Source organism: Pararge aegeria, chromosome 2 (assembly GCF_905163445.1).
Source record: "Pararge aegeria chromosome 2, ilParAegt1.1, whole genome shotgun sequence".
NCBI lineage: Eukaryota > Metazoa > Arthropoda > Insecta > Lepidoptera > Nymphalidae > Pararge > Pararge aegeria.
The window spans coordinates 6,547,281-6,568,258 of NC_053181.1; the positions used below are offsets into that span (position 1 = coordinate 6,547,281).

Consider the following 20,978-nt stretch of genomic DNA (forward strand, 5'->3'; position numbering starts at 1 on the left):
AATATTTTACAAAATGTAAGCAAAAGAAATACTTAAACGAAAGTTTTGTTTACATTTTTCTTTTGCTCAGAACAAAAATATTACGGGTAACACGATATTTCTATCAGAGTGTAACCTATTTGTGTCAGTAAGCTCAGTTATTTAGAGCTCAGCTGGCAGTTACCCTTTTTCCGCACTTACTCACTTACCTACCGCTCGCTAGTCCATAAAAATGAAACGTGTGCGTCATTATTTTTCTATGACCAAAGAGATGCTTCCACGTCTTCATCTTTTGGAGAAAATTGCTATGTGTTTCTATGAAACACGATTTCTATTTTTCATTTATTTATTAACTTAACACCGGACGATATATTATGTGAATTAAATATCCTTTAATAATAATAATTGATGGCGGGAGAAGCTATAAATATCAATATAAACCCAAAACAGATAAGCACCTACATTTCTATTTTTTGACCGTCTGTCTGTCCACCTTTCTGTCCGTCTGGACATCACGCGGAAACTACTATACACATTTAGTTAATGTATATAAATAACTTATACTTTGGGTCAACCAAAAGCTAACTTTTTGAACTGTTTTTATCCTGAAAAACAAGCAGAAGGATTTTTTTTTTCACAGAAAAGGTTGTCTGTCTCCACATTTAGTGGAGATTTGTAAGTGGACTTGTTTCCTCTATCTCATACAGATTCCTTTATCTCCGAAAGAGGTATATATAGGCAATAGAGGTAATAAGTCCGTAACAGAAAATAGCAAACCACAAACTCTAAAATCAACTATTAGTCTGAATAGCAAGATTGCGTTTGAAAATCGGAGAATCATACCAGAACGCTATGTCACTTGATCGTACGTCTTTGTCGGTAGGTTGGTAACTAGCCACTTCTGACAGACCGGACCACATAATTTCGAAATTATTATCTCCCCTATTGCTCTCACTGGGGATCGAACCTGAGACTCCCACTGATGACTACAATGCCCAAAACTTTTCAAGATAGGTCGACAAATTATATTTGATAATTTGTTAACAATATACAATGCAACAAAAATACAGTGTTGGTTACATCAACCGATTTTTTTACAGTGATGCCAACCACCAAGTGGAAAACAATGGACTATAAACGGTGGTACACTTCACAAGGCATGCAAGAAGCCCGTCCTGTAACTTGCCATCCTGTGTCCATCTATTTGAGGCCTCATGTGCCTTTAATTACACCGGCAACCACGCCCTTCAGACTGAAAGGCGTTGCAACAATGCTGCTTAGCGGCAGAAATAAACATGGCGAAAGTACTTCCCCGGTCGAGGTCTGTCACTAAAAGCTCTAACTTACACCTATGTACCTACTTACCTAGAATATACCTAACTAAAATCATATACAAAAATATTATCTAAAAACAAACTACTCAAGACCAAAGTTTGCAGTGACAACAAAATAAAAGCACGGCAAATAGTCTACACGAATATTACTTGTAAAAGTTGCTATCATATTTCTTTATTTACATCGCACCCTCCGAGCTAAAAGCTTCGGATGGACTGACAGTTAGACGAATCGTTTTTAAGTGCATATAATAACATACATAGACTAGATAGTTCTATAAATAACATCATCATGTCTACTAATCGAAGTCTACGTTCCACTGAAGGATTTTTTTAAATCTTTATTAAAAGTTTGACAGTGTACACTTTCAATTGTCAAAGCCAGCGGGCCCATTCCGGTGATTTAATTGATTAAATTGTAAAGAAATCTCAAATTTTAATGTTGAATGAAACGTGGTTGTCCGATAATGAGATACTTAGTCATAATAAAACTTTCAATGTATTTAAAATTTGTACTACCAGCAGTCTATTCTCCTCTTCTTTTTTTTCCTAATTCGAAGGTCGCCTGGCAGAGATCGCTATTAAGCGATATAGCCGCCTTTTGTACCCTACTTCTTTCTTGTTTCTGTTTTTATTATATTTTGTATATGTTAATGTTGTGAACGTTTTTCTACAAACGTAGAATAAGGCCTAAGATAAAAATTTTGAATTTTTTTATCATGTTACGCCAAAGAAGTATAACAACTCTAACGAGTGTACATAAGTACACACGTTATTTTTATTCTACTACAAGTTAGCCCGTGACTGCAATCTAACCTGATGATAAGTGATGATGGTAGCGGGCTAACTTGTTAGGGGGTATGGTAGCTATACCCGGTTTCTACGCGAAATCGCTTAGCGGCACGTTTTTATCGGTAGGGTGGTAACTAGCCACGGCCAAAGCCTCCTAACAGACCACCTTCCGGTGCGGACTCCAACACCTTGGACCCCAGCGAATTGTGCGGCGCCGATTGTCACTTCAGCTTCGCGACTAATTGAGTTTTGAAGGTAAATTCTAAGCATCTATTGATTTGATACTTCAATGAGATATTTTGCGTATGTGTTGATGGCACGCTGAGTGAGCCTTAAAACTTTTTAAATAACATAAGTTGAGAGTTCCTGACTTAGATAACACATAAGACATATTTTAATGAGTCTTCATATTTTAATGAGTTTTTGCGACTATTATGCCTATTATTTTAAGTGTTGGATTGGGTTGAGCTTCCATAAAAAAATATTTGAAGATACTCAACTTATACCACAGAAAACGAAGTATATGAATTTAAATTATAATTATTCATCTAGATTGTAGAGACAGAAGAAAAATACCAAGATACTGTAAGATACAGTTATATATTTTTTTTGATTATTGATTGGGCTCATGAGTCAGCAATTTAGGAGATATTAATAGCTGGGTTGAATAGCTTAGGAGTTTTTGTCGAGGTAGCAGTGGATAAACGTTTATTTTTATTGTCAAATCTACCCCCGGATATTAATGTAATCGCCGCCACGAGACTTGAGCGACGACTCGTTGGCCGCAATCACACCGCATCTTACTTTAAATAAAAAATACATTCAAAAACCGAGCGCCGAAAAAAATCTAACTAAAAGAAAATTGTTAATTCATTTATTTTTTATGCCCGTTCGATTTTCAAAATACTTATTAATAATTTTGTTTTTTCTGCATTGTGCTTCTTGATATTATTAGGTTTTTTTTCAATTGTTACACGCGCAGGTTATTTTAAAATTGGTATTCTCAAAATACAGTTCACCAATCCGCACTGGGTCAGCGTGGTGGACTACGGCCTTAACCCATTCTCATTGTGGGAAGAGACCCGTGCCCTGTAGTTGGCCGTTAATGGGTTGATATGATGATGATGACTCTCAAAATAACAGCAGCAGTGCCCCTTAACTTATTCTTCAGTCAAAGTAACTGCCAGCTCTTAAACCCTCGGTAGACTCGTTAATACACTGTAACACTCTATTGGAACCTATACCAAAATAGTATATAGCGCAACCTTGATATGAAAAATCGAAAGGGAACAAGTATATATATTCTTTATCAAGTTTTGGTTATATCAAGTTTTGTTATATTGAGGTTAGAATGGTCCTGTTATTAAGGGGAAACAAATAGTTTCACTTCAATATAGTTTTTGATCGTTGAAAAAATACGTTAATTAGGAATTTAATGATAGATAGAGGGAAGGTCACAGGCCTTTAGCAAAGGGTCACGTAAATTTGGCATCAGAGACCCTGTGACTAAATGTAATCATTTAGCCACAATAAAACAGTTTTTTTATTTACACTTTTCGATTGTTGAATCATCATCATCAAATCATCGTCTCCTCCCACATTGAGAAGGGGTAAAGACCGTGGCCACCACGCTGGCCCAGTGCGGATTGGTGGACTCCACAGACTTTTGGACACAAACATTATGGAGAGCTCTCAGGCAAGCCGGTTAAGGTTGTATTCGTTCCCTCACATTGGTGTGATCGCGCCCTCCGTAGCCGCGTAGCGCGTGGCTTTGTAGCTGTGTAGGGCGGGCGACCCGGCAGTCGACGCGACGCGCGTGCGTGCGTCAGTACTGAGCCGGCGGCCGTCGCGTGTCGCCGCTTTGCGCCGGCATGCATCCGCTCCCCACGCGCTTGCACCCTCGAATTGCATCCCAGCGTGCGCCCCTGTAAGTAAACACCGCATATAATCACACATTATTCCATTTCCATGTCCAAAAACACTATTTTAATTCATGACATTATTAAATTCGCGATCCGGAAACGTTGATTTCCGCACGTGGATCTATATTCGGCAGGCTTCTGACGCACTAACAAATGAACGGTTCGTTCGATAGCCCACTGCCCCTGTGAGAGGTTTCCAAGTGAGCTATTGTGAAGGGTTGTGCTAAATTTGTATTAAATGCCCTTCCTACGAAACGCTGAAGGATTTATGAGGAGCGGCACTTAAAATCATTCAGTTTCCAGCGGCCGATTTCCTGTAGCATTTTTTTTCAATTACTGCTAAGCTTTAAGAGCTAAGATACAATTGAGAAGTGGGGGATTCCTCGATTAGCATTAGCATTTTTTCCAATTGCTAGTTTGCTGTAGGTTACAATTGAAAACTCAAAACTTGTTAGTACATTATTACAGTTTGGGTACTATATTATTGTACCACATGTATAACTCTCAAATCTCTATATAATATAATGTATTTTATTTTTATATAGTATTAGTATTTTAAAAGTACGTCTGTATGAAAATTTCCCTATAATATAAATTTAGTGTTAAACTTTAGATACTATAACAATAGAAGCAAATGCGATTGTAAATTAGATTCAAATACATACTGAATGTACGAGTACACAAAATAGCTATATTAAATACGCTCGTACGTTGATTAGGTATATCTTTAATTTAGAATTCAATTAAGAACTTGCATTTCTCAAATGCATTTAAATTCTTGCGAATATATAGTTTAAATACCCACTACCTACTCATTTAGGTCGCCTTTTAGAAATCCACGTAATTGCCCGAGGCTGTTGGATCCTTTACAGTTATTTTACTTCTTTCACGTCTTTACGAGGTGACTGTGAGCGTGTTTCAGTCGAAAAGGTAGCAATTAGCCCGGGGTTTCGTGTCGAAACTCGAAATACGAATTTAAAAGTCGGTTTGCTTGCATTTATATCAGATAATACCCAGTTAGAATAGAAAATTTATATAATAAAAATCTACTGTACCATGTGAAAGTAAGTTTGTTTGTTACGCTTTCACGCAAAAACTACTAAACCGATCATCACGAAACTTTGTACACATATTCCTGAAGGTATTAGAAGTAATATAGGATGTTTTTAGTACGAAATTAAGCTCAGTTGTCTCGGGAGAGGGGACGAAAGTGTTTGACGATTTTACACGAGGCTTAGCTATCCTAAATACATAAAGTGCTGCCACATTTATAAGGCACATGTCTTTCGAAAAACAAAAGCGGACGAAGTCGCGGGCAACAGCTAGTAAGATATATAAAGCTCCGACCGTTTTAATGCTAGCTTTACACACATATCTGTAAAACGTATCTAATAAATGTTCTGAAGTGATAACAATGTAATAAAAAAACTCATCATCATCTTCATCATATCAACCCATTAAAGGCCCACTACAGGACACGGGTCTCCTCCCACAATGGAAAGGTTGCAGGCTTAGTTTAGTGTGGATTCCACAAGCCTTTGAGAACATTATAAAGAACTCACAGTCGTAAAGGTTTCCTCGCCATGTTTTGTTTAACCGTTGTAGCAAGTGATACTTTAATTGCTTCAAACGCACATAACTTTTAACGCAAGTTAGAGGTGCGCGCTGGGATTCTAACTCGGCCCCCCGAAAGTGAAGCCGAAGTCCAAAGTCAAAGTCAAAAATAGCTTTATTCAAGTAGGCCCATAGGTGGGATTTTTTGATGCGTACATAAGAATTACACGGTAGTGAGATGATGGCGATAACCACATTCGTAAACTTAAAACTAAAGCTACGAGGGTTCCAAACGCGTCCTGGTCTAAGACAAACTTAGCCGGGTATTTTTTTTTGTTATCACCATCTCACAATGTAATTTTAAATTATTAACCACTAGGCTATCACCGCTTCAAACGGTCTATAAGTTATCAAGAATTATAATAGCAGACAACCTCTTACCCCAAAGGGTAACCCCACACCGTACAGTATCTTACCCGAAGCCGTATCCGCTTCGGCGTGGCCCCGTGGGTTAGTATAATATTATCCCAAGATAACAAATATACTGAAAATAGATACTATTATATATCTACACTAATTGTTTCAGTCGTAACAAAACGTTTTGAAGGATATAAAGCATTATGTACTTAAAAATGTCTGAATACTTACACCACTAATGGTGCCTTAACCAGAGCTTCTTATGAGTAGCCCCAGAACTAATGGATATGCCTCTATAGCTGCCAATTCAGTAGCTCACTGAAGCCTACGGTAATGCAAATTAAACTTTAAATTGTGGGCAGAATATGAAAGTTCTACAGACTGCTCGTTTGAGTTGTAGAGTTGAGCTCAAACTTTGTTCTTTTTCTTTTCTTCACAAAACTGCGAGGCGCCTTCGAGTACAAACTTTTTAAATCGATTTCAATTAATTGCGTTTTTATTAAAAATTGGAATTAAAAGAACTTTCCCACTTGGTTACGCGAATTATCACAAGTACACCTGATTATAAAACTAGGGGGCTGATTTCCATTCATGCTCTACTTAAACGGGATAAAGTAAAGTAAATTTGTAGCATACAATCTTTCTATCTAAGACCCACCGCGTTGGATCGGCCGCCCGTTGCCCAGATACTAAGAGCGTTACACAAAATAGCATTATCTTAAAAATTGGTTTAAAAAGTATTAAAAAAACTGTACTTCCAGAGATTAGGACGTCCTAACAAATAATCTTTCATCCCCTATTTAACTAATTTGGGGTTCGAATTTTGATACATCGGATTATAAGTAAGTAGGTACCTTTAAAAATGTGCTTAGGTGCAAAATTTAAAAGTATAACATTAATTTTCATCCCCTTTTTAACCTTTGAGGTAAAATTTTATAAAGTAACATAGACTCCCTCGGGAATTAGGCTATCAAATATAAAAATGATTTTTCAAAAATCAGTGTTTTCACTTTTCAAACAAATAAACAAACTCTTCAGATTTATTATAAGTATTATATTATATTACTTAGGTAAGTAACATATGTATTGACATATGTAACATATAGCATAGCATACATATTATTCGGAGACTCGACATACCTTAGTTTGGCAAGGCTAGTATCATATAGACATGCTAACGTTGAATTTGACATCAATGTTATAGCTTTCCGAAATTATTACACAAATTCCGCACATATAAGGACTGAAAATTAGGGTTTATTCGACGAGGCGACGCGAAGGTTTATCTGATTATTTCCACGCCGGTGTAAAATCATAAGTTCGAAATTATTATATACGGTGAATTCACCGTTTTGAAAGAAACAGTTTATTTCAAATAAGTTTCGAGTGTGGTAAAAATAAACACACAAATAAAAAAAAATTAAAGTATTACCTACGTCAAACCTCTTTTTATTTTTTTTATAAGAACAATCTTTTATTTCGGGCAACAAAAAAAAATAACCACGACCTTATAAATACTAATACATCGATATAAAAATAATTTAATCTAAGATGGATTTTTTTGACGCAGTTCCGGATCTTGAGGAACGTATCTTTACACCCGACTGGAATTATAATTGCACACCAAGGAGCTAAAATAGGTTGTCCTTGTTGACCTAAGCTTTGCCGGAGTCAGCTGCACTTCTGCCATGCGAGCACCTTTCGCACCTTACACTATTCCTCACGGGAGAAAACCTTTTTAGCTTATCCTGCTAGACATATCCGCTATCTAGCAATTTAGTGAGTAGGTGCTAGCAGTTTTCATTTGTAGATAAAAGTATTTTCGTAGCACTGCGCAGCGATCGTTAAAATTTAAAGATAAACTTTGTCAGATGGAATTTTAAATTAAATATCTGCAAAGTTGAAAAATTTCAAAATTCAAAAATTCAAAATTCAAAATTCATTTATTTCAAGTAGGCCTAATACAAGCACTTTTGAAACGTCAAGTCTGTCCGTGTGTAGTGACTCTACCACCGGTTCGGAAGGCAGATTCTACCGAGAAGAAGCCGGCAAGAAACTCAGCAGTTGCTCTTTTCCAACATCAAAAATTTACATTTTATATTTTAACATTCATTTTTCTATCTTGTGAGAGATGAAAGCGGAGCCGGATGCTTCCAAGCAACCTTGTCATTAAGAAACTCATCAATTGTATAATAACCTCGCTGTAATAAATGTGTTTTAACACATTCTTTAAACTTATGCATTGGTAGGTCCAAAATTACCTTAGGAATCATATTATAAAAGCGTATACTCAATCCCACAAATGACTTCTGCACCTTTCGCAGACGATATGCAGATGTCACTAATTTATGACCATTTCTTGTAAGTCGACTGTTTATATCCACTTTTTGTTTATAAAGACTAATATGTTGTCTTACAAATACTATATTGTTATAAATGTATTGTGAGGCTACCGTAAGTATACCAATTTCTTTAAATTTTTCACGGAGGGATTTGACTCTCGGAATAAACCAGTAGGAATGAAATACGATATCAAAATTCTTGCAGGATGTAAGAGTAAACTGTCTATTCTACGACCGTAAAAGTAGATTACGACAAAATTGTGCCCCTGCAGTCTGCGCCTAGTGTAACAATATTATACTGTGACTTAATCAGGATTCCGTAGTTTTGGCTCGACTCCAGTAAGGAAATAATTATGTAATTTAACTTTGTCGCCGTACTGTACCATGTAAATAAAGATAACGTATTTGTATAAAATAAGATTACTTATTAGTATTTTAACGGAAATAGAAACGGTTACATTTTGATGAAAAATGTAAAAAAAAACTATCATAAATATCAACATTGATAAACATCAAAATAAGGTTGTTTCTTCAGTATAAGTTAGCCCTTGACTGCTATCTCACATGGTGGTAATTGATAAATATATAAAAAACTTAAGAATAGGCATTGTAAGAGTTATAAAAAGCCCACCTTAAGTATTTAGTACTCGTACTGGAGATTTTCTTCATAACCCTGTGCATACCCTCTATGCACGCCACTGGGCCTAACATATTAAGGGTGTGGAAATGTACCGGAATGCATAAAATCTATTGGTTTGTCCCGAGGATGTTAACTAGCTACGCGCCGGACCAAACCAGAGAAAATTCAGAAATTAAAATTTTCAAACTACTCCTGGAAACGGCATCCGGGACCACTTACACAAGATCTCCCGTGCTCCGTACTGCCACAGTGAGTCGACAAAAGCATGTTGGCGTTGAGCTTCGTATACGCTTGATAATTCTTCACGACGTGGAATCCGCAACTGCGATTCCAGCTTTTCCTATTTAAGTATACCTATTTATTATAGCTCTCTGCTTCCCTCGGGTGTCGTACGAGGCGATTAAGGGAATATTCACTGATAACGGGCAGCAGTGACCTCTGTGCTAATACTGTAATCTACTGCGATTACCAACCCGTCTGCCAAGCGTGATGAGCAAACCCTTAAATTGGGAGAGGCCTTTAGTTTTCAATTTAAATATATAACATATGCGCAGTGGACTGTTTTAAGCTATTTAGTGATAATGATGATCTTTATAATAACAATTTAAATCAAATTTTTTTTGCTTTAACTCAGCGAGGAAATAATTCGTTGCTCCTCGAATACGTCCTAATCTAAATCCGTATTCGCGCAGATTTTGCATAAGAACTTCGGAAAGCTATAACTGAGAAATTGAATTCGTCGCAAGACTCCGCATGTTACATAAGCTGGGTATAGCTCGAGTGTGAATAATATTAAATCACCGAGTTTTCAAGGGACGTGTACACTAAAGGAAAATAAACAAGGGTAACGGATTATCGCTTTTGCATATTACAAGGATTTGCATTCCGAAATCCGGATAAATCTTCCTTCAAAGGGTTTTAGGAATTTATTATTGTAAACAAACATATGAGATGCTATTAATTTTCCGAAAACCGAAATATTACTTCACATGCACAAGCTACATTATTTACCGTCTCTGCGAGTTATTTGTGAAACCGAAACGGTTATAATTTTCGAGGAAACCACTGCCACGTTTATACTGAAAGAAATCAGATACAGTCCTATATAAATTAAAAACAAGTGACTCGTAGGTGCCGGCCTTTTATCTTCAATAGGGCTGTCAGAAGTGTATACACACTTAGAATGTTTTGAATTAGTTTGTATGCTGAATATATTTATATATATTATATATATTATATATATTATATATATTTTCTGTTTATATATCATGTATATTTTATATTTATATATTACGTATATTTATTTAAATTATATATGTATTTGTATCTTTACATTTTGGTATTTATGTATATCTATCAACACTCTTGGCACTATCCCGTTCTCTTGCTGTAAGTCCTATCTACAAAGGTTGCCTGTAAGAGATTGCTTGCAGCAATAAGGCCGCCTTTGCATGTCTATATTGTGTACTGAATACTCCTTACTGTTTCTTTTCCTGTATGTTATACGTGCAATAAAGTGTTTCTTCTTCTTCTTCTTCTGAAATAAATATGCTTCTTTTGATTTAATATTTTTACAGGATGATTCCTTATACAACATACTTATGACGGCTGTTTGGCGCAGTGGGCAAAGACCCTGCTTTCTGAGTCCAAGGCAGTGGGTTCGATTCCCAGAAATGGAAAATGTTTATCTGTATACTATACGTATTTTTTTATATTATTCTTAAAAAATAATCATCAGTCATTTTAGTACCCATAACACAAGCTACGCTTCCTATGGGGCTAGATGGCGACGTGTACAGAGTCATAGTATACTTATTTATTTTTTCATTTATGCACCTTTCAACAGTGTTTCGTAACTCGGTTACAGGTTTTATATTTAAGTTCAATCGACCAAGCAACTGCCTTGGTGGTCCAGTGGTTAGTGCTACAGGGCACGAGGTTAAATTCCCGGGACTGGTAAAGAATTTGTGTTAGTGTTTTCTAAAAGGGTTCATAAGTTTCTATACTGGGTAAGTACTAAGTAGGTTCTACTCACTAAGCCGTAATAATTTCTTACTGATTATGTAGGCCACGGGCAGCTTTATGAAGCCAGTTTAACCTACATTTATGCAGGTTACGAGTGTTAACGCGTACCGACCACACGATCCGAGGCACTTTAAAAAAATATGGATGTTATTTTATGAAAACTTCATATCTTTTTGAGTTTATATACGCAAGAGGAATGAGCTGTTATACTTTTAATAAATTAAATAGTTCAAACAAACTAAAAAACACGCTTGGTATAAAAAACTAAACTAATTTCTTTCTTTTAGTTTATTCATAATAGCGATTTTTTTTTGTTTTTCTTGATCTATTGGTTTTATTAGAGCAAAATTAATAATAACCCATCCACCATTAAAGAGATAAAATATAGATAAAATATTTTTTTTTTATTCAGTGTGCCCGTCTCTCGAAATGCAAGTTCTAATTATTATTTAAAACAGGCCATTAAATAGTAACAGCTAACGCCCTCTACCATCTAGTAGCTTAATGTTTTCTGTGGAATTTGTTAGGTTCGCGAACGCCATAGGTTTTTTACATTTGGGTCTAGATGGCGCTGTAATAATTAGTAAAAAATCTTATTTTTTATAGTGAAAATTGGGATAATCTTTTCAGATTGGTGTATTGTCATCGGTCCTCGATATGTCTACAAAGTTTGAAAGAAATCTGACCTTTTAAAGTGGGTCAAAATCGCGCCTAAAGAAGTCGGTTACAAACATACATACAAGTAAAGCTAATATAAAGCGTGTAAAAAGGGCGGAAATGTACCTGGAGATCACGTAATATTTTATTCACTTATAATGTTCTTAAAATTTTATAATTATGCTAGGTGTTGGAGGACTGAAACAGATCTTTATGCTCTCGTGCATTTAGTTTATTAATGGGTGAAACTTGATGTCAGGTTTTTTTTAAAACATACCTTAACACACAACATAACTAGTTAGTTTTCATTGCTAAAAACATAGTTAGAGGTACTTGCATTATAGTTTTACATCAACCTATAAACAATGTCCAAAAGCTGGGCACAGGTTTTCTCTAAGAGAGGGTAATATCGAGCCTATACGACAACGTGGTAGTTTTTTATTAAAAATATGTGGTAAGCTAATTGCTGGCGATTCGAGCAGTGTCTAGAGTAGGTAGATCCTCGTTTCTTTGCTATTAATCCTTAGTTTATTCTTTGGATCCATGAGCGTTCGTCGAGTGATTTTTCCATGAGTTAGATCATGTCTACAAATGGACGTCCACTGCTGGACGTAGGAAGATCTAAATTCCAACTCACTTAAGTCCAACGACATCCTGCTACTCGTTTAATGTCTTCTGCCCAACTAGTGGGGGGCTTACCAACTCTGCGTTTAGGTTACCTTGGGAGTTGGGACTTCAAGGTCCACCCTTTTTCCCAGCTATGTGCCCCAGCCCTACTCGTGACTCGCTGATCTGTCAGTAACTATGTTTATTCTATGGATCTTCACATTCCTGATTTGATAACGTATTCAAAGTATAGTTATCTCCAATGCTCTGTGATTAGCATACAAACAAGACAGACTAACTATTAAAACTTTATTATACTGGAGTTAAAGTTAACGAAGCTTTTGTCAATTCAAAGAGAACTATTAAGATGGATTACATCACGAAGCTTGTGAGCCTCACATAAAGTTTTACTGTCGATTTTTATGGGCTGAACCAAGTGGTGTTATTTCAGGGCACGCTCAAAATGTGCTTATTACGGTTTACGTGAGCCTAACTTAATACTTAGCAACGTTACGTGGCAGGGCATTTATTTTAATAACTAATGTGCTTAAGCCTCAAAGCAAAGGTTTCCTAAGGTGATAATGCAGTCTACATTGAATGGGGTTGACGGGTTAGGGATAAAGCAGATATATATAAAAATCATAGCCCTAATGGGTTTCTACGCAGCATCTTTTTATTGCGATATTGATCTTGATATTGCTTGGTACGTGCGTAAGGTATATTGCGTCCCCGGGAAATACTATACCACCGACACACACCCACACACACTCTCACACACACACACAAACACACATTGACAGGTGAAACTTGGACACCTTGTCGTTTTTACGTCGATGGTTAAAAAAAACAAGGCAGTTTCTTGTACCAGATAATATCTTGTATAAGGTCTTACAAGCGTATTTTTTTTACATTCAAACGGAGTTTTTTATTGATTTCGGTTGATGAAAAGCAGAGTAGGAGAAAGTTAAGGAGATGCTACTTAAAACTCACTCATAATTTCTGCGGTGTTGACAATGTTTCAATGAGATCAAAGGTTTTCAAGACTCAATGAAAAATATATATTTTCCTTCAGTTCTATAATTTTCTTTTTAATGGAAGTACTTATCATTGTTTGAAGTGTGTGTCTATCGACCATCGTAGGCATATTTATTTTGTAGTATCGGAGTTATAGTATCGGAGTTATTTATACTAAGTAAACACAGGTAAAAGGGTTTTACGTTTGTACTGAACCATATCGGCTTAGTGCGTCAGTTGTGGTAACTGATGAAAGAGATGCCATCCAGTCCGTTAGACATTTGTAGATTAGTCATCTGAAGACGTGGTTCCATGAGGACTTGACCCTAAAATGTGAAGTGGTGGTTCGACGTTTTATGAAGTTACATTATAAGTGATATATTTCCAGAAGCAGTACGCTTTTCAGTTTCATGTTTAAAATTTCCACATTTGATTGGTTATAAAGGCGACAAAGTGTTGAATTCTTACAAATAATATTTAAAGGAATTTTTTGTGAACTTACTACACTTATACATTATCATAAAACTTTAAATGAAACTCAAGTTAGGAACGGTAGAGGAAACGTGCATGTTTGGGAGATCTACATAAAGGTCTCAAAGGTGTATGCGAGTCCTCTAATCCGCACTTGGCCAACGTGGTGGACCAAAAGCCTAATAATTCTGAGAGGAGACTCTGTAGTGAGATTGAAAATGATGATAATTTTACAGTTTCTAGAGAAAGCAAAGGAACCGCAGAAATTTTCTTAATCTCACGGGATATCAGAAATTCCAAGTAATCCTACAACCTTGAGACGTGGTCGCTAACTATGGGACTTATAAGAAGGCCCAGAGTCACTCAGCAAGCTATGTAAAGAGCTATGCTTTGGCTATCTCTAGGGCATCAAATCAGAAATGAGGATGATCCGTAGAAAGACTAGAGTTACTGACGTAGCTCAACGAGTCGCGAAGCTGAAGTGACAATGGGCGGGCCACATAGCTCGGAGAACCGATGGGCGATGGGGTTCGAGTGGCAACCCCGAACCAGTAAACGCAGCGTTGGTCGACCCCCAACCAGTTGGGCAGACGACATCAAACGAGTCGCGGGAAGCCGGATCCAAGCTGCCCAGAATCGTTGAGTTTGGAACGCCTTACAGATGTCCAGGAGTGGACGTCAATCGGTTGATTTGATGAACCTACTTATTATAGATACAAAAAACCCATGAAATGAAATCTAAAATTAGCTTTAGATAGATACAACGAAAGTCAACTATGAAGGCTGAAGCATTGCTATTTGGTTACTGAATTATTCAAGGGTGAAGATCAATTCCAATACAAACTACGAGTCGTTGAATCGCGTTCGGGTAATGGATTGGGAATATTAGTTAAATCTGCGTCGCACCCTTGCGGGAATTCGTCTTTTCTACAGCTATTAAATTTACGGGTTAGGGCGTAGGGTGTCGAAACATTGAGTGCTTATTTCCACATCTCTTTTAGTTGTTTTTGGTTTGCTGGGATTGAGCTTAAAAAATATCATCAATTACTACACAAAATATACATCTGGTGTTGTTTAAAAATTCATCCGTCCTACGAGATAAATGTTCTAAAACGACATTGTTCTACAAGAATTATGTAGAGAAATAGATAAGGCATCTATTCATCTGATACCATATGCAGGTACTTACCTACATGTCTACCTATAAACAATTTCAAATAGGATGGCTTATCTCATGGACTTGAGGACCTAAATGAAAAGTTCAGAATCTGTAGGTAATATATTATATATTCAATTATATGTAATAATGCATACGAGGTTGTTTAGAAACTCTACATTTTATAAAAGTTATAGGTAGGTTTTCTTCTCCATATATTGAAAATCTAACAGTAAGATATAAAAGCTCAATAAAAGCGCAAACCTATCATATGTTTTGACGACCTACGTGGCGAAGCGATAAGCGCTGTGTATGGATAAATGTGAGGTTTCGGGTACGGCAGAGGAAATTTGGGAATTTATAATTTCAGGTTCCGATACGATTTCGCGTAGAAACCGGTAAGGGGAATGGGTTTAATACAACTGCCTTATTCCTAACAGGTTAGCCCGTTACCATTTTAGACTGGATCATCACTTAACAGCAGATGAGATTGCAGTCAAGGTCTAACCTTTGGCAAAAAAGGTACATAACAAAAGTCTAATAAAAACTCTACCATCCGCAAGTTCTTATAATTAGTTTCATACTCCAGTATGTCTTGTGCCAAAGCCAATATTATTAGCAATGGCTTCGTTCGTCGTTCGTTCGTTAACGTCGACTTTGCTGTAAATGAGAATGAGCAGCTCAAATGGAGCCCTTTTACGATCGGCAGTTTTTCTTGAAACATGACACTGGGGCGGACAATGCCTTGTTTAAAGTTGATTCACACTAAAGACTTTTTGTCTCAGATTTTCTTTTCTATGCATAAATGCACATTGTGCACAATGAGAATGTCAAAATGAGACCTTTTACTGGGGCGGACAATGCAGTGAGGAATCACACTATCGATTTTTTGTTTCAAGTACTTTCGTCCAACATTCTTATCTTGTGGTAGTCACCCTTGTTATACACACGCGGGTAATAAAAGAATAAACAACTACTTTATAACAACTACGTTCGCCAAAGGCTGTCTGGGAAAGATCGCTTTAGCGATAAGACCGCCTTTCCACACCTACACTGGTTTTTTATTATTTTATCTATTGTGTTCCCTTTGTATTTTGTTTTTGTGTGCAGAAGAATAAATATTTAAATTAAGAAACAGTTGATTCTATTTGCTAGATCTTCAAGCTCAAGTTAAGAACTTACAGGACGGCTTTTAAACGACGGATAAAGTTACTTACTCCTACGGGCTCTAGAGGACCCTTTTGACAGAGTAGTTGCTTCCAAAACCACGGCCACCGCGCCGGTTATAACTTTTAATGAGCTTATATTGTTTAATGGCGGTAAAAATTTTCGGTGAAGTAACTTTAATGTTATGAGAAAATAATATAAGATTTATTTATCTATATATCCATATCTGTCACTTGTCTTTGCAACCTTTTGTCGCGTCAGTTTCTGAGCGAAACTTGTCATGAATCTTCGTATCATCATCATATCAACCCATTACCGGCCGGCACTGAACGACACGGGTCTCCTCCTACAATGAGAAGGGTTTAAGGCCGTAGTCCACCACGCTGGCCCAGTGCGTGTTTGTTGATATATAGACTATAAGTGTGGGAAATTTCATACTCCTCCTTCCGCGCAATTTTCGTAAAAATACCAAGTTTTTGCTTCACGTATATGAAGCGAAAGATTTGTACTTTTTATAGATAAGGTATCTATAAAATATAATATTTGATTTGTACGAGTAGATATTGAATATGCTGTAAAAGGCTTTCATTCGTTTCTGAATATCTGTTTTTTCTGTACACCAAAAGAGTTATAGTTAATCAGGTCGTCACCGTTTTTGGACACTGGGAGTTATACAGATGTCGTGTCGAATAGACATAGCTTCCAATTCATGTCTCACAAAATATGTAACAAGTTAAAACCACGACTGATTGCGGCTTTAAATAGCTTATCTAAATAAGCAAGTATTCGATTTTATAATGTGGCTAATGTCGTACATCTCTACCGCTTCCAATACGGGTGTGCGAATAAATAAATAAATAAATATACTATGAAAATTACAAACTAGCACCAAAGTAAGCGTAGCTTGTGTTATGGGTACTGATGAATATTTTTATGGATAATATACCTAAAAACTTTTTGTAACACTCAGACACTGAAAAATATTCATGTTAATTTTCCAGTTCGCTGCCCAATGCGCCAGTCGGCCGTCAAATATAAATATTATGCGAATACTTTTTGAAACTGATTCTTTAATGATGCGGGCTATATGAATGTTTTTGTCGCATGACATGCCTGTGGTGAGGTCGTAGGTTTATTCGTAGGTACGAATGAATACCTATAGAATAGAATAGAATAGAATAGAATATAATACCCATTTTACTTTGCTTGGAATATAATAAAAGATATCGTTCAGAGCTTTCATTGACTGTATTTTAATAACGGCGAATTGTCCCTTTTTTCGCGCTTTTATTTGTTTGGTACATCAGAGATTTTTAATTTCCGTTACGGCGACAAAACGCCTGACAACAGCTTGTTGAGGATCCTTCAAATTGGAATATAGGCTTATCAAATAAGACTTCATGACAAAATGCCTAGTCAGATGTGAAAACGTCGACCCAGATTTAGTCTAAAATGCTTACTATCGATTAATAAAAAAATAAAAATAAATAAACAATAAGTTTTGCAATAAATAATAGAAAATAGGAAGCGGTGATAGTGCATTGGGTAGGAGTTCAACTGGGCTAGGGTTGATATGATCATGATGATGTGATTACATATTTTGTGTCTGGCCTTGAGACATGAATTGGTAGCTGTGTCTAGTCGACACGACATCTTTCTTCAATTCCCAGAGTGTCCAAAAACGGTAACGGTAGGATGACTCTTTTGGTGTACAAATGTAGAGCATAAATAAAAAAGAACAAATGCTTTTACGTTGACAGAAAATACCGATATTCAGAACCGAAGAAAAGTCATTTAAAGCTTATTCTATATCTACAAATAAGGTATCTATTTATTAATACTTAAAGCAAAAACACGTACTTTTTACGAAAATTGCACGGACGAAGGAGTATGAAATTTCCACACTTAAAGTTTGTATATGTCCATCAATCCGCACTGGGCCAGCGTAGTGAACTACGGCCTTAACTCCTGCTGATTGTGGGAGGCAGTGGCGTGAACTGGGTTTTTTACCAGGGTTTGCATACAGCAGGTAAGTTGAATAAAACGGTCCAAATTGACCTTTTATAAGAGTTATATATCAATTTTTGGGTAGGCAGTGCTTTTGTGCATGTATGAAGTGCAAGCCACTAATGGGAGGAGACCCGTGACCTGTAGTGGGCTGATATGATGATTGTTTATTTAGAGAAGGATATATATGCAGAATGATCATACTTTTTTTAACACACACTACCATGTATTTGACACATACACGCATATATACTCTTTTTAATAATTTTTTGTTTGGATTATAATTTGATTGAAAAAAACAGGCTAATTGACAGTCTAGCCTTAGTTTAATCTGTGATTAAAGAAGTATAGTTTTGACAATAGAACCTTAATAATGTTCAAAACTGTTAATTTAAATTAATTCTGGATTAGCGACCCGTAGGCGACCACTAGTATACATTATTATGCGATGTTTAGATAGTGACCCCTTCACAAATTAGTATGCTATAACAACGTTTACGAACCTTCCTGAATATAAGGAAGGCTTTAGCATAGATTAAGGCCGAACACATCCTTTACTTTGTTAAGGGCACGGCTTGGAATGATTTTCACATTGCGCTAACCACCGACGTCATTAAGCAATCATCTCGTATCTAAACTATGCCGGACATGAAAGGGCTTCAAGTTTTAATCCCTACTAATATTATATGTAAAGGGGTAGTAGTATTATATAGTACATATGTCAATGTAAGTTTGTTTGTTACGCTTTCACGCAAAAACTACTTAACTGATACACATGAAACTTTGTACACATATTCTTGGAAGTGCTAGAAGTAATATATAATAATATATAAGTAATAGTAATAATATAAGGATACTTTCTATCCCGACATTAAGCTCGGTTCCTTTGGGAGAGGGGATGAGTGTTTGACGATTTTACACCATAACTCCGACAAATTATAACCGATTTAAATAATTATTTTTGTACTATAGAGGTTTATAATATGTGTTCAATTTTGCCCAAACTGTGGTTGGAGATAGAGGGCAGAACTACTCAGCGGACAGCACCAAACCCCTAATTTAAGGCTTAGCGATACTGAATACTTTACTTTTTTTTAGATCAACAAATAAATTTAATGCCACATCAAAAAACAAAATCAAACGCAGACGAAGTCGCGAGCAACAGCTAGTTTAAAATAAAGCGGGATATTCTTAAATTTAAATATGGAAGTATTGACATAAAAATAGGCAGTTCGATTACTGACAGAGATGCTCACGTTTTATTAGGTTAAAAACAAATAATCCGCAATAAAATAATATTGCAATCATTAATTGACTTATAAACTAGTGATAGTAGTAGCTTTTTGTGACGGAGCTTCCGGGAAAGTGATACCGCCATACTCATTTCTGCCGCTAAGCAGCATTGTTGCCATGATGTGTTCTGGTCTGAAGGGCGTTGCAGATGTGACTACAGGTACATGAGACTTAAAACCTATGCCTCTAATTGATGGGCACAGGGCACAGCATGTTGCAGGACGTGCTCCTTGCATACCCTGTGAAGTGTTGCTCTGTTTATAGGCGATGGTGTGCCACTGACCACCAGGTGGGCCATCTGTTTGGCCCGTTAATTATTAATATAAAAAAAAAAATATTCTATCTCTTCAGCAGTGGCGTGCACTTCATACATGCACGAAAGCACTGCCTAACTAAAATTGAAATATAACTCGTATATGAGGAGGATATTGGCCGTTTTATGCAATATTATCAAAATTAAGCTTAATTTGCTATACTCCGCGATAAGCAGGAGAATCTGTGTGGTGTAATTTATAATTTCTTCAATCCTTATACCCCACACCAAACAGATCTTCGGCAATTAAGTCTTAACAATTATTCATTGTAAAGTCAACATCTCCTGATGATGCTCCGGTTTCGGAGCGAAACGTGCGTAGAGGGTATATTGCCGAAGATCTGTTTGGTGTGGGGTATAAGGATTGAAGAAATTATAAATTACACCACACAGATTCTCCTGCTTTTCGCGGAGTATAGCAAATTAAGCTTAATTTTGATAATATATCATGGATTTCCGCAAAGTAACGCCTGCTTCTATCCAACGTTTTATGCAATTTTCCTGCTGTATGCATACCCTGGTAAGAAACCCAGTGCACGCCGATGCTCTTTAGTAGGAACAAAATACGATTTTAAAAAATAAAACTTAAAATTGGTTTAGTATTATTAAGAGATTTATATACAATGGTTTAAGAGAACCTGCCTTGTTTTAAAATTTGGTTTAAGATGATAAGGGATATTCAACTGGACAAAAGTAAAGGGTCCGTAGATAATTATCACGGTAGGTTTCCACTTTTAGCGGAGGGCCCGCACTTCACAACCAAATGACGAAGCGGCGATAAAACATTTTATTTCACTGTACTTTTGTTTACTTCAAAGAGAGGGTTTCGATGACAGGGAAATGTTGGGAGGGAAAACAATTGCGCCGCTCTATACTCGTGTTTAACATAACAGTTCTCTGAAAATCCTTTGTGGGTTATGAAAGCGCTCGTTTAGACTGATATGAAAATAAATTCTCCCCTTTCACGCCGCTACACGGTTACCCTGCCATTTGCGGTGACTATAGGTATTTCTTACGGTTATCTCTCAAGATTTTCCTTACCTTCAACTTCAGAGGCAAATATGAACTGAAAATTTGTGTTTATTTGAAAAATTGTTTATTTTCAGCGGGTTGCTAACTTGTCGTTTTTCATACAGATGGCGAAATATTAATGATTACATGTATGATAAAAAAGCTAGGGTATGAATTGCTCTAACTTCACAGCTAAACATTAATTCGACTGTGAGATGGTGATAACAAAACAAAACCCGGCTTAGTTTGTTGTGGGCTCTTCTTAGACCAGGGCGCGA

The 20,978-nt window shown here is 36.5% G+C and overlaps 1 protein-coding gene across 1 annotated transcript in view; it reads left to right on the forward strand.

Moving 5' to 3' along the window:
• The first annotated feature begins 3,990 nt into the window (after positions 1–3,990).
• LOC120633629 (serine/arginine repetitive matrix protein 1-like) overlaps positions 3,991–20,978 on the forward strand; it is a 28,342-nt gene continuing 11,354 nt past the window's right edge. Inside the window, exon 1 of the mRNA XM_039903904.1 lies at positions 3,991–4,032. The gene's annotated coding sequence lies outside the window, so the exon portion shown is untranslated. The remainder of the gene's footprint in view (positions 4,033–20,978) is intronic.